Source organism: Dermochelys coriacea, chromosome 8, assembly GCF_009764565.3.
Source record: "Dermochelys coriacea isolate rDerCor1 chromosome 8, rDerCor1.pri.v4, whole genome shotgun sequence".
NCBI lineage: Eukaryota > Metazoa > Chordata > Testudines > Dermochelyidae > Dermochelys > Dermochelys coriacea.
The window spans coordinates 66902150-66916207 of record NC_050075.1 but is presented as its reverse complement, the minus strand read 5'-3'; the positions used below and the strand labels follow the sequence as shown (position 1 = coordinate 66916207).

The 14058-nt window shown below is 37.8% G+C and overlaps 1 protein-coding gene across 2 annotated transcripts in view; it reads right to left on the bottom strand.

The window, feature by feature from the left end:
- The window catches only part of VAV3 (vav guanine nucleotide exchange factor 3), a 255820-nt gene that overhangs the window by 232607 nt on the left and 9155 nt on the right, over positions 1-14058 (bottom strand). The gene's annotated exons all lie outside the window — the stretch shown is intronic.

The window sequence follows — 14058 nt, the reverse complement described above, 5'->3', positions numbered from 1 at the left end:
ATTTTTTTTTTCAAATTGTGCTGTAGCTACGTGGTTGTGGTTCAGGAAACGTTTGGTCAGGCCATAAAATCTGTTTTTAGAAGCAAGTCCTTTTCTATTAGTGGCATTAATATGCTACTTAATTAATTTAAGAAATTCACTAATACTGTCCCCTTAACATTTACTAATTCTAACATTAACATTAGCATTTCTGATTCATTATTCCCTGATAGAGAGGGTACAGAAGGGGGTCTCTCTCTCTCACATTGCAGGTGTATTAATCCTTCTCCAACACACTAACCTGATGGATCCTGTTAATGTGACCTCTTGATCACCCAATATCTATACTGATCTTTTCATGGGAACCCCTACACACCTTTACATGTTTCCTTGGCATGCTCTTCCAGCAGCCATGCATGCTGCCAATGCCTCCCCACCTGCCAGTGCCCTCAAACCTCCACTGGGAGAAGGAAACAACTCCTTCAGGTGGGGGGGGGGGAGAACCTGTGAATGTTAAATTCATACTGCCAGCAATAAATTATGCAAATCAGGATTTGCAGAAGCCAATCCCTACAGAGTACCTGTGGAAGGAGTTCCACAGGGACGGGGGAGTAGGGTGCACAGCAGAATGAGCAATCTCCACCTTTTGTACTCCCTATCACTACCCACTGCTTCCCCACCAGCACCATCCTCTCACTGCAGCAACCAGCGCTCATCAATATAACCACACATAACTTACTTTAAAAAAAAATACTTGGATGTTATTGGATAATATCAGCTTGGATAAACACTGGATGGTATCTGTAATGATGGATGACTTTACTTCCTTCCATTAGTCACTAAGTGTGGTCAGCTGTAAACATTTTTAACCTCCTGCCAGATTTTTAAAGCTTATAACTCTCTAGAGTACAATCAAATCATATTTATGTTGCGGTAACGTGCTCACTCCTGAGGAGTTTACAACAACACTAGTACTGAGGAAACGTGTAATGAGTCAAATAACTTAATACTTTTATCTCAAGTAGTTCTGCTACTGTAATGAATCCTGGTTTGGCATCAGAAAGGTCCCTTCTAGATATTCTGCTTCTAATGAAGCTCTAGAACCCAATTCAAGAAGAAATTCCCTCTGCGTAAGACAATTAAGCCCCGTAATTGGAGGGCATTTCTGATTCTTTGACAGCGATGCAGGCAGCACTAATATAAATATTTAATTCTACCCCTGAACAATGAGTCTGAGATTCTGCCCAGCCTGAAGAGGATAGGAAATATTACTGACCCTGCATAGGAAGTCCACTGATCTCCTAATGCAAAGACATGCACTTTCCTGGCTATTATAAGGAACAGATGTCTCTTCCTTTAATCAACCAGTGATAATTTGAATACTTGAAGTTTGATAGATGATTGGCCATGGCCATTCCTGAAGTCAGCCTGAGAAAGGTGAAGGTACCAACCACAATCTCTCCACTCCTTTTCATTCTTGAAGGGTCTCACCCCCTCTCCAAATAACGCCTGAAGTTATTCTAATGCACATAATGACTGCGGTGTAAATACCATATAGTCAGACATAAACCAAATATTTTTTCTTATGTTTGAAAAACAAGTATTTGGCCATTGCAGGTGTATTAATCCTTCTCCAACACTTCCAGGGCTGTTTTGTCTTGTAATATTAAGGGACTTTCACTCAAATCAGTATTTTCAAAGAACATTTTAAGTGTGAAGTAAGGTATAATTGCACACCGCAGTGAGCAAAAACATTTTCACAATGGCATATCCAAACCTAGCCCATTTGTAAATAGAATATCTACAGAATAGGAAAGCAATAGTAAGCTAGCCTAAGGCTACATGATATGTTGGCAAATGAGTGCAGAAGTCTCAGGGCATATGTATCACAGCATCAATCTATAAAAACTGAGTAAAAATAGCATGGCCATTCTTGACCTGTATTTACTTAGGGGTAAAAAAAATATATAAATAATAATTACAGAAGAACGGCCATACTGGGTCAGACCAAAGGTCATCTAGCCCAGTATCCTGTCTTCCGACAGTGGTCAATGCCAGGTGCCCCAGAGGGAATGAACAGAACAGGTAATCATCAAGTGATCCATTCCATCACATGTTAAATTAATTTAAAATGATGACAGCTAATATTAAGGATCTGACTAAAACTTTTGTAAATATTAATGTAAGGATTAAAGCTGAAAGACAACCCTCACACTCTGGTCTTAGCACATCATGAGGTGTGAGCCTTATTTTTGTCAGCAGCCAAAAGGCCAAAAACAGTGGAATTGGAAGAGAGGCCCGGAGATCCAGCCACAGTGGAGTCAGAATGCATCCGATGAAGTGAGCTGTAGCTCATGAAAGCTTATGCTCAAATAAATTTGTTAGTCTCTAAGGTGTCACAAGTACTCCTTTTCTTTTAGTGGAGACAGAAGAGATCTTGGTGACAGCAGCTTGAGGGGAGGGGAGAAGAGGGAAGGCCAGATTAGAGGGGATCCAGGATAAATTTGGAGGGTTGAAACTCAAAGCAATAGTAGTAGAGGATACTTTTAAATGAGTTTAGAGGTGAAAGTGGTAGTTAGAAAGGTAGAAGGAGTCAAGGGTGCACTTTTTAAGGATGAGAGACCACAACACCTTTGCACTGTGAGAGGAAGAAGCCTAAGCAGAGTGAGAGTTTAAGGAGGAAACTGAAAGAGTGGATAAGAGAAGTGATGTGTGAGGTCAGGAGGTAATGGAGTTGATCACTGGGATTTCCACATATGGAGACAGCTTCCAGGATTCACTGTAAATTGTTGTTTAACTTTAACCACTTGCAAACCAAGTAGTTGTAAATGGTCTGTCCTCAACACATGGGCTGAAGTTGCCTTCTGAGCCCTCCTTGAAACACCTGCCATCAATAGCAAACCCACAGAGTGAGTCCTCCAGCTGGAGGAAACAGGCTTCAGAGAACTGTTGTGGAAACAGAGAGTTTGTCTCCATGGTACTAATGGGTGGCTGACCAGCTCTTGACGAGGAACCAGAGGTGCAGCCAAAACTAGCGAGAAAACTTGGACTGGTCTTTACATTGTCCTATTGTTGGTTAAAACAGTCAAAACTCTGGAAAGGGGGTGAGTTTTGACCCAGATAAGGCATGTGGACTGAGGAGGTTAAAAAAAAAAAAAAAAAAAAAAGCACACTGTCCCAGTTTTGAGTGGGAATTAGCAAGGTTCTGCTCTAGCAACAGTAACAGTTTAGAGAAATTTAGAGACACTATGCCTAATATTCTCACTTTGAGACTTTAGAATTTTATGGCAGTGTTCTTATGACTGTGGTTTTCAAGGCCCAGGAACGCTACTTTACCCACATACAGTCACAGTACCACTCTCTGCTGCCACAGGAAACTATGGCTCCAGCAAGAATGAAAAAGGAGAACATTTTTAAGGGTGAAAGGAGAAGGCAAGGAAGGTTCCTTTTTATATTGCAACAGTGGATTTATTTTTCATTTCTGAAGTCCAGCATATTGTTATCTTGCTGCCATGGAGGCCGATACCTTTAGGCAGAAGGTAGCCAATAGATACTTGAATGGTGGTAGAAATGGTCTCTAAAGATTCTGAAACAAAGGAGAATTTCTATTAGCTTTCCTAATGCTATCTGATTTTTTCCTCTCTTTGATTTACGTTTGTCATTAGAAAATACTACCACTGCGCCAGTTCCAAGGCTGTTTTCTGGCACTGGAGTTACTTTGTTGTGGTTCTACTCTGTATCCAGACTGAAAATTGCGTGTGTTATCTTATCACGGGCAGGGCTAACTTCATTTTCCGATGGGGGAAGGAAGGAAAATTCTACTCTGTTCTTCCTTTCCTTACCTCCAAATACATTTTCAAATGAGGGTGAGAGAAGCCAAACTTCAGGGCAAAGTTTTATTTCTAAGTATCTTTCTGCTACCAGTCTAACTAACTGTGATAGATAAGTGGATCAACAGCCAGCAGAAACTACCAAATACAATTCCACACAAACTAAGCACTTTCTATTATTTACTGTTCTCTCTACCGCTTTCATCCCCTTCCCAGTGGTATTATTGTTTGGGTCCCCAACACAGTGCAATTTTTTTAAGGGTCCTATTTAGAGCTATTCTCTGTGAGGACAGGAGCCAAAACACATAATAGTGATGCTTCTACTTCATATCCTACTAATTATAATAAACATAGATTTAGATAGTTCTTTTCATTCTTAAGGATTTCAAAGTGCTTCACAAAACTATTTACACAAGAATCACTTCATTCACTGAAATGTGGCTACTTCTGGAGCGGCACCTGATAGCTATTTAAGAGCACCAGCCTTAAACACAAGTAAACCAAGCTATTACTTGGAACCCTGAGTTTCTACGCCATAGTCTGATGGAAGATACCAAGTCTGATCTCACCTCCCACAACAGGAGTGCAGGACTGTCATGTCTATCAGCACCACTCATGGCCGATGGGGCGTGTAAAGGAACCTCACTAAAAAGGAAGAGAAGCTGTCATACAAGTTCTGCTCACGCTCTGCATTGTCCCTTTAAATCTCATTGTTCAGTGTTTCTATATACAGATCACCTACTAGGCCTTCCTGTCTAACATTCTCATAAATACAGAAAAACAGCTTTTAGAGGATTTGCAGACACATATTCCCTATTGAGGCCAACAGGAACTGTAAAGAGGGAGACAACAGGGAAGGGAAAATAGCTGAAAACAAAGGAATAGCATCAGGGAAGAAAGAGAATGTAGAAAAGAGGAAATAGGTGTATCAAAGTGGGGGGGGGGGGGGAGAAATACCTGGTAGAGAGGGGTTTCAAGAAGGTAAAAATAAAGTAGGAGGAAGAGACAGATAGCAGGACATATAGCTAACACAGAGATGAGTCAAAACCAAGAATGGAGAGGTAGAGGTAAGAAAACATCAACCAAAAAAACAGACCTTGTCAGAGCAGCACCTCCAGTTAGTCACAGACCACAGATGCTGCTATCAGAAAAGCCCATCTGGGCTTCTAGACACATCTAATAAGATAAAATCACCTGATCCAAATAAAAAAATGTAAACTATTTTAAAACAACAGAAGAGGAAAGATTAAGAAGCAGCCATGCTTCTATGTTACTAGAGTGGTCAGAAAATGGAATTTCATCCTGCAAGAAAACAACATTTTGAAATTTGTTTTCATCCTGAATTAGGGCAAAAAGTCTAAATTTTAAAATTTTGCATATGAAAGAAATTCAAAACAATTTTAGTTCAGAAACATCAAAACTACCTTCTCAAAATTCTGCATTTTGATAAACGCAAAACATGAATACAATGGAAGCCAAAATTTAACATGAAAGTCAAAATCAAATCTTGCATTTCATTTTCAAATCAATTCAAAATTCTCTCTCAAAGATGTCATTGAAATAGAAGCAGTCCCAATAGGGCTGTCAAATAATGAAAAAAATAATCGTAATTACTTATGTGATTAATTGCACTGTTAAACAATAATAAAATACCATTTATTTAAATATTTTGGGATGTTTTCTACATTTTCAAATACATTTATTTCAATTACAAACACAGAATACAAAGTGTACAGTGCTCACTTTATATTTATTTTTTATTACAAGTATTTGCACTGTAAAAAAACAAGAAATAGTATTTTTCAATTAATTTAATACAAGTACTGTAGTACAATCTCTTTATCATGAAAGTTGAACTTACAAATATAGAATAATGTACCAAAAATGCATTAAAAATAAAACAAATGTAAAATTTTAGAGCCTGAAAGTCCACTCAGTCCCACGTCTTGTTTAGCCAGTTGCTCAAACAAACAAGTTTGTTTACATTCACAGGAAATAACGCTGCCTGCTTCTTGTTCAATGTCACCTGAAAGTGAGAACAGGCATTTTCATGCCACTGTTGTAGCTGGCGTCGCAAGATATTTATGTGCCAGATGCACTAAAGATTCATATGTCCCTTCATGATTCAGCCACCATTCCAGGAGACATGGGTCCATGCTGATGACGGGTTCTGCTCCATAACAATCCAAAGCAGTGCAGACCAATGCATGTTCATTTTCATTATCTGAGTCAGATGCCACCAGAAGAAGGTTGATTTTCTTTTTTGGTGGTTCGGGTTCTGTAGTTTCCACATCGGAATGCTGCTCTTTTAAGACTTCTGAAAGCATGCTCCACACCTCATCCCTCTCAGATTTTGGAAGGCACTTCAGATTCTTAAGCCTTGGGTCGAGTGCCGAAGCTACCTTTAGAAATCTCAAATTGGTACCTTCTTTGCGTTTTGTCAAATCTGCAGTGAAAGTGTTCTTAAAATGAACAACATGCTGGGTCATCATCTCAAACTGCTAGAACATGAAATATATGGCAGAATGTCTGTAAAACAGAGCAGGGGACATTGAACTCTTTGGGGGAGAATTGTGTCACAAATTTAATTAACGCATTATTTTTTTAATGAGCATCATCAGCATGGAAGCATGTCCTCTGGAACAGTGGCCAAAGCATGAAGGAACATATGAATGTTTAGCATACCTGGCATGTAAATATCTTGCAATTCCAGCTATAAAAATGTCATGCAAATGGCTGTTCTCACTTTCTGGTGACATTGTAAATAAGAAGAGGGCAGTATTATCTCCTGGAAATTGAACCAAACTTGTTTGTCTTCACAATTGGCTGAACAAGAAGTAGCACTGAGCGGAACTGTAGGCTCGGAAGTTTTACATTGTCTTGTTTTTGAGTGCAATAATGTAACCAAAAAAATATACATTTGTAAATTGCACTTTCATGATAAAGAGATTGAACTACAGTACTTGTATGAGGTGAATTGGAAAACACTTTCTTTTGATTCTCGTTTTTATAGTGAAAATATTTGTAATAAAAAATAATATACACTTTGATTTCAATTACAACACAGAATACAATATATGAAAATGTAGAAAAACTTCCAAAATATTTGGTAGATTTCAATTGGTATTCTATTGTTTAACAGTGTGATTAAAACAGCGATTAATCGCGATTAATTTTTTTTTTAAGCTAATTGCGTGAGTTAACTGCGATTAATCGACAGCTCTAATTCACAGGAAACATTTCTATTTCAACAAAACAGCATTTTCCAACCAAAAACTGTTCCACTGAAAAATTTTCAACCAACTCTAAATGTTATAATACTTCTTCAAGGAAGCAGAACGGGGCTGTGACCATCAGAGTTATTACACTTCTCCAAACATAAAAGGAAGTTTTAAAATATAAACACACATCATAAAATAGAATAGTCCAACATGCACAACACTACACAGTGCAATGCATTTTCAAAGTACCCTTTTAGATTTGGAGAAATACTCCACAAAACTGCAGTCCCATCTGTCCCGTGGAGCATTCTAGGATCAAGACAGATCCATCCTCTTTTTAAAAAATATATATACACAAATGCTGACCCTAAATTGTCTGTAGGATTACATGGAGCACAGGATCAGTGAAAAACTCACAACTCAGCCATAAGGCCAGACCTGGCCCACAGCACGACAGTGTTAATCATGAGCCTCATACATTCACAGCTGTCACTGTATTACTGATGGAAGCAGAATCACCCGTTATACTTATTCTTGGCAATGTGTGCCAAAACCACCCCTGCCTATATCAGGAGATAAACAAATAATGAGGTACTGTTTTTTAAATTTCACAGACACTTTGCTACTCTTCTTGTGTTAGCTGGGCAAATGATATATATACCTAAAATTCCTACAAAAACTATAAAACAACATTTGGTTATTGCAACCGAGAACACCCCTAAAGACAACAGACCATTTAAAATCTTAGAGCGCAGGATGTGTATCACATAAATGAACTAGACTCCGAAGGGATCCATGAATCCGGACAATTTTAGCTTAGAACAGACAACAAACTTGAATTGTGTTCCAGTTTGCTCCTTAAGAGCTGCACACATAATATTAACAGCAGGCATTCTGTTCCCAACACCACTCATCTGTCCTTACATATGTGATCCTCTCTTGTCACCAAGACTATATTTTGATGCAAATCACACTGTTCCAGGCAGCAAAGGCTTTCATCGCAGCTAATCAATTATCCAGAGTCTTCTGTAAAAAGGGAAAGCTGTAGGACCCTGCCTCAAATATAGGGATACTCCAACAGGATTACTGAATTCATCTGCTTAATGCTTCATAGAGCCTGTAACTGCACAGCACCATTAGTTACTAAAATTCTCTAAGGCACAATCCTCTAACCAACGGTCTCCTCAGCAACGTTGCTTTTATGTTTTGTTTGAGAACAAGACAGAAGTGAGGGGTTAAAACATCACCTTTGTTAACACCGTCTGTTCAGTTTGGTCTTCTGTGAAGTAAGTCAGTGGCATCAGAGCGAGCTCTTAGTGGACAGGAGCCCACATCAAACAAAAACACCAGATTTATTGCATCCGCCATGCCAGCTCAAAGACAGAACAAACACAGACCCTGAACTACCTTGCCCCTCAAGGGCAGGCCGAGGCACATTGGTAGAACAGCATGTGGATAAACTCAAGCTGCTCATGAACTACTGTTCTATGGATAGGACTGAAGATTTTTCACCTTTTGCAAGGGAACAGGAACTTGGAAGGGGTGTGATAGGAATTCCAAACAAAATAGCTCTCTAGAAGCAGCAATGAGGGCAAGCCCTAGGCATGGCTCACCACTTGTAAGAATTTCTCTTTCCTAATGGCCCTCCCACAACCTGAATATACCAACACCCTCCTGAGAGATGAATTTCAGGGGGCCAAACCCCTCCTAACTGCAACAAGCCTAACACCCACTGTTAGTTGATAAAATCCTTGTTTACCTCTTTCTCCTTCCACATTAAGGACATGTGCCACTGATCTACTTCCCCCACTTGCTAAAATGCTCTAGTATCTTCTTAATGGCATGCAATCTTGACCTGACGCAGCCCAGTTGCCAATGTGCTCTGTGGATGATAGAAACTGGCCCAAAGCTCATCAGCCGTTATTTTACTCAGGACCCCACAAAACCAAGTTGTAGTCCAAAAGAGTGTTAACATTTTAACTATTAAGAGAGGGAAGCTCGGTAAGAATTTTAGCTTTTTACTTAAAGGTGTGTCATTACTGAATCAGACAGGATATAGGATTGAAGTGTAGGTTACTGCATTAACTTCACGTCTTTGAAGACCAAAGTTCAAACCTGTTTCAAGTATCAAGTTAAAAATTTATTCTCTAAACCCTTACATAATTTGGCATGATTTAGCAAAACTGCTGCTGCTCAGCAACTCAAGACTTGCAAAGCATGGTTACCACAAGTCAGAGCTAAGGTATGTTAGAGAGTAGCATGAAGCAGCTTTCAAAACATCTGCCTAAGCAGTCTAGACAATTTGATCTGTCTGCCACTTTCAAAAACTCTACAGAAATATACCACATACTTAAAAGAAATTCAGAGAAAGGCTAGTCCAGAACTTCAGGTTATGTAAATCATTATGGTTCCTCTAACTTCAACAGAGCAACCTAAATTTACATCAGCTAATAATCTGGCCCCAAATACTACTTAAAGTATTAGGATATATTTTATAAATAAAAATCATGATCACTATCATGGGAAAGAAGGCAAAGAATCAGAAAGGGATGCAAGTTTTTTTTCCTACAGCACCGGGTCTGAGGAAGCTGTCATTAGGACATTATAATAAGAGTAAGATAATACTGGAATGCTATTCTCAGTGGTGCTAATGTGGAGCAATAAGTACAGCATGCTATATTTAAATAAGGATCATCAGTGAATTCCATTGTCATTGATAAACTGTAATAGCAAAAACACCAATCTGATGACAAGAACACAGGCACTGAAATATCCAGATGTGAAATCAAGATTAGTATTTAGGTGCAGAGAGAAATAGAAAAGCTATGATCAAATAAAAGTAATGTTTGCAGATAAAAATCACAAGAGGAAGAAACCAAGTTTAAGTCATAATGCAGAACAATTAAAATTCACAGGTGCAGAAAAATCTATGGCTTAAGAATTTAAAATCTTTGTATTAATATCCTGTGGATTGTTTCAAATTGTATGCTAGCACATACCCTTATGTTCACACAAGGTATTTCAGTAGGACTCCTCATAGATGGACCACTTTGCAGGATCGGGGTCTAAGACTCCAACTTTTGAATATGCAAACAAACAATCAATTATTCTGTGACTATTCTTTTGACTATGCAAGGTTACCAAGATTGTTATTATTGTTCTTAATAAATGTGGTACTTGACTAAATGCTTTTCTATATATATATATATATATATATATATATATATATATATATATATATATATATATATTCCCACCGAACTACAAGTTGAGTCAGGGTCAACAGTATTCAGTTACATAGAAGAGAATATCTTTTTCCTTAAAATAAAAAGACATATCTGTGCTATTAAGTTATCAGTTTAGAAACAATTATACATATTTCTAAGAAATCACAAGAGGTAAACAAAATAGTATTTCACAACCCTATCTTTTGGCACTTGTTCTATCAAACTGAAGCAAAAAGTGGGCAAAACAGTCAACTGCAGATGATACCTAGCACAACTAGAATGCGTAGATGCAATTTGCCACCAAAAGAAAAACCAAAGTATGCAGATATACAGTCATGTTTTCTTTATGTCACTAAGTCTGGTAATGAATGGAAATGAATGTGAATAGGAGTGCTACAGAAACAAGCACTGTAATTAGGTTCCATAGAACAGATACAAGTAAGTTGAGTACGTTTAAGGTAATTCCTTACAGAATCTATAATGAAATTTTAACACTGGAAATAAAGGTAGGACTTCAAAGTGAATTGACCGGTTGCTATTTTTTATCCTCACAGTGAACCAAAGATCTTAATAAGAGACAAGTGCTAGTGGTCTAATAAAATAACTATCTCAGCATTCAGAGTCATCTAAATAACAAGGAACAAAAAAAAAACTTCCCTGCTCTTTCGAAGGGCTGCAGAGCACCCCCTCACCCCCCCCCCCATCTCAAACTGCCTCCCCATTTCCTGGCACATCACAGCAAAACAGATCAGAAAGTGTTCTAGGTGGCCTTTTCCACAGTATAAGATACCTGGCTGCCCTGAATTCCTTGGTGGTCCACAAAAACCAACACAAAAATGATACTGGCAGATAACATCATTATCTTTCTCTTTCTCACACACACACAAAATCTGTCTCTCCTTACCCAATTCCTCCCCTCCTCATTCCCTTGCCAGTCAAGCCTACTCTCAGCTATGAAGCTCTGTCAGTTGCCAGGAATTTAACTTATAATTACCAGATCCCCTAATCATCTCCCAACATTGCCACTCACTCTCACCCTACCGTCAACCTGGTGCTGACATCACCTGACAATGTTCCATAAACACCCCTCTTTTTCTCCTTCTTTCCCCTTCCAATACCCACATATTTCCTTCTCATCTACCAGTCACCTTACTGTCTTTACCTTCCCATTTGCTTCTTTACTCCCATAATTTCCTCTTTTACTGAAGGTCAAATTAAAAAACGGGCAAAGGAAAACGTTGGAGCCAGAAAACCGAGATCCCTTATCCTCCTGATTTTAAATCCAAAGACAATATAGCTGTAGATTGTCAAATACTACTGCCTGGTAATTAACCTCCTAGAATTCAGTCAGCAGGTTATAATCGGCATTCAGTGGCGTGCCACCATCACTGCATAAAGAGTAACACAGGACATCCAAGACCTGGCTCTGTGGATTTTTCTTAGTGTGAATCTTAAATAATTTTCCTTTTTTCTTTCCAATCTTTCACTTGTTCTCTGATGCCCCTTCTAATCTGTCTCCCTTCTTTTCCTGCCTATTCTCTCTCTCTAGTTCACATTCTTCTCTTCTGATTGCTTGCCTCCCACTTTTGCTACCTCTCTTCTCTGTCCCCCACCATCTTTTTTCACTCATTCCCTTTCACAAGGATTTGCTCAACCTACTGCCACCGCAGCACTCCCACCCCGTCAACTCAAGAATAGGAGATAACTCAGTTTCTCCTGCATACCTAACAGAAAACATGATAGACTACCCCAACTGAATGTTTCCTCAAGCCTATTTGGATGTTTAATTTAACTCTTTGCTGCTGATACCCACTATAGCTTCTGTGAGAGACCAGTGGCAGCATATTTAGTGCTGACAGTCCATAGAACATGCAGCATTATAAATATGGTACATGGGGCAGTATCTGAGATGAGCTTTGCAACATGCCGCTGCTACATTAAGTACTAATTAAGTGGTTAACATGTAATATAATCCTAAAAAATATTACGAGTGCATGTTCCTTTTTCTCTTCAAGGGAATCAAGTAACGAATATTTGGAAACTGATCTGATGACCATTTTTATTTCCTTCCCTTTCTTAGAATAAGTGCAATTGGTAACTTTGTCAAAAAGTTTCATGTCAAGAGCCAAGTTATTACTCTTCCTGTGTAATAATTTTTTTTTTGAGCAAAATTGATCAGGTTACAGATACATTTTCTTTACAAGGAAATCTCTTTTTTTTTATTTACATTATTTATTTCATGAAGGCCCCAATTCTGAAAATACTTATGCACATATTTTACATGACCTCAATGAGACTAAGCATGTAAATAAAGTTAAACAAGTGCATAAATATTTGCAAGATCAGGAGCTAAAAGAAATCAAAATATTCACTTGTTTAATTGGGCATGTTTAATGAGACTGCCTGCTATCTGAATTACAAACACTTTATCTCTCAAATATTGTTGCTTATGCTCAACAACAGACATTACTAATTAATTAATTCATGTTGTTGTTTCTCCCTCATGTTATTTCCCCCCATCCCATACCAAAGATTAAATCATTTCCCAACTTTAGCTAAACCAAATGTTTTTATAGTTAGAGAGAAAGCATCTTTAACACCTAAACATAACCCTTTTAGCATTCTCATAACTCAATAACCCAAGTGCAAAAAGCAATAGAACCCCAATTTTATGAGCACCAATCTTATGAAGAACCAGTTATCTGAATCATTTTTCTGTTGCCAAAGTCATCTTTCTGCCACTGAATGTGACTTCAATCCTTCAGCCAATATTCAAGTAGCTGTTAAGGTTTGAAAAGACAGATCCATTTGGCAGCAGGGAAGAGAAGCAATTCTATCAAACAAAGAAACATCCCTGTATACATTAGTTACCGTTACTTATGTGCATTGTCACTGGATGATTAATAAATTTTTTTAGGCACTATAAATATTGTAATTCTGATATGTTAAATCTTATGAACTTTTTGATTTTATAAATTCCTAAATCCCCAATTAGTTCATCAAATTGAATTTCTCCTGTTTAAAAAAAAAATAGTTCTCCTGAGCTGATAACTAGTATGCCATGTTCCAATCTTGTAAGACTCTCTGTCACAGCTCAAAATCCTTGAGAAATCAAATTTTAAAAGAGATTATAATAAAAATGATGAGAATCTTGGCTCCTGGAGACATTACCAAGGACTACTATAAATTATTTTATATTTTTTCAAAATTCAGATCCTTTGGTCCCGTCCTAAGATTTAAGGGATGTAGTCACATCTCTTTGCACAGGGAGTTTGGCAGACACATTGCCAGCCAAGCACGAAGGAGTTTCTCATTAAATCTTAATTTTTATACCTAAAGATAACTCAGAGCCAGAATGGCAATAACGTACTTCCATATTTTTAGGTGATCATATGGAAAAAATTACTCCCTTCAAAATAAGGGGTAAAAATTTAGACAAAGTAAACCATGATTTATTTTATTATTTTAAGAATGATTACAGGAAACAGTTATTTTAAATAAATAATTTATATAAACATCCCCTTTAGTGAACTCCAATGCTGGCAGCACATCACTTGCCGCTTTCCTGTTTAGCAATTTCTCACAAGTTAACAGAACTCATTGCAAAAACTATTTCAAAACAAAATTTACAAAGTGCCACAGATACAGAAGTTGCAAAAAGATAGTCTAATGCAGGTCAGCCCAGCTAATTTGTTTCTAATGACAATTTATCCAGTATCTGTTACAATTAAGATTAAACATTATGGTTAGAACTTTCAGTTATGGGTCATTTCTATTTTTATTATTTACGCCAGTGTAATC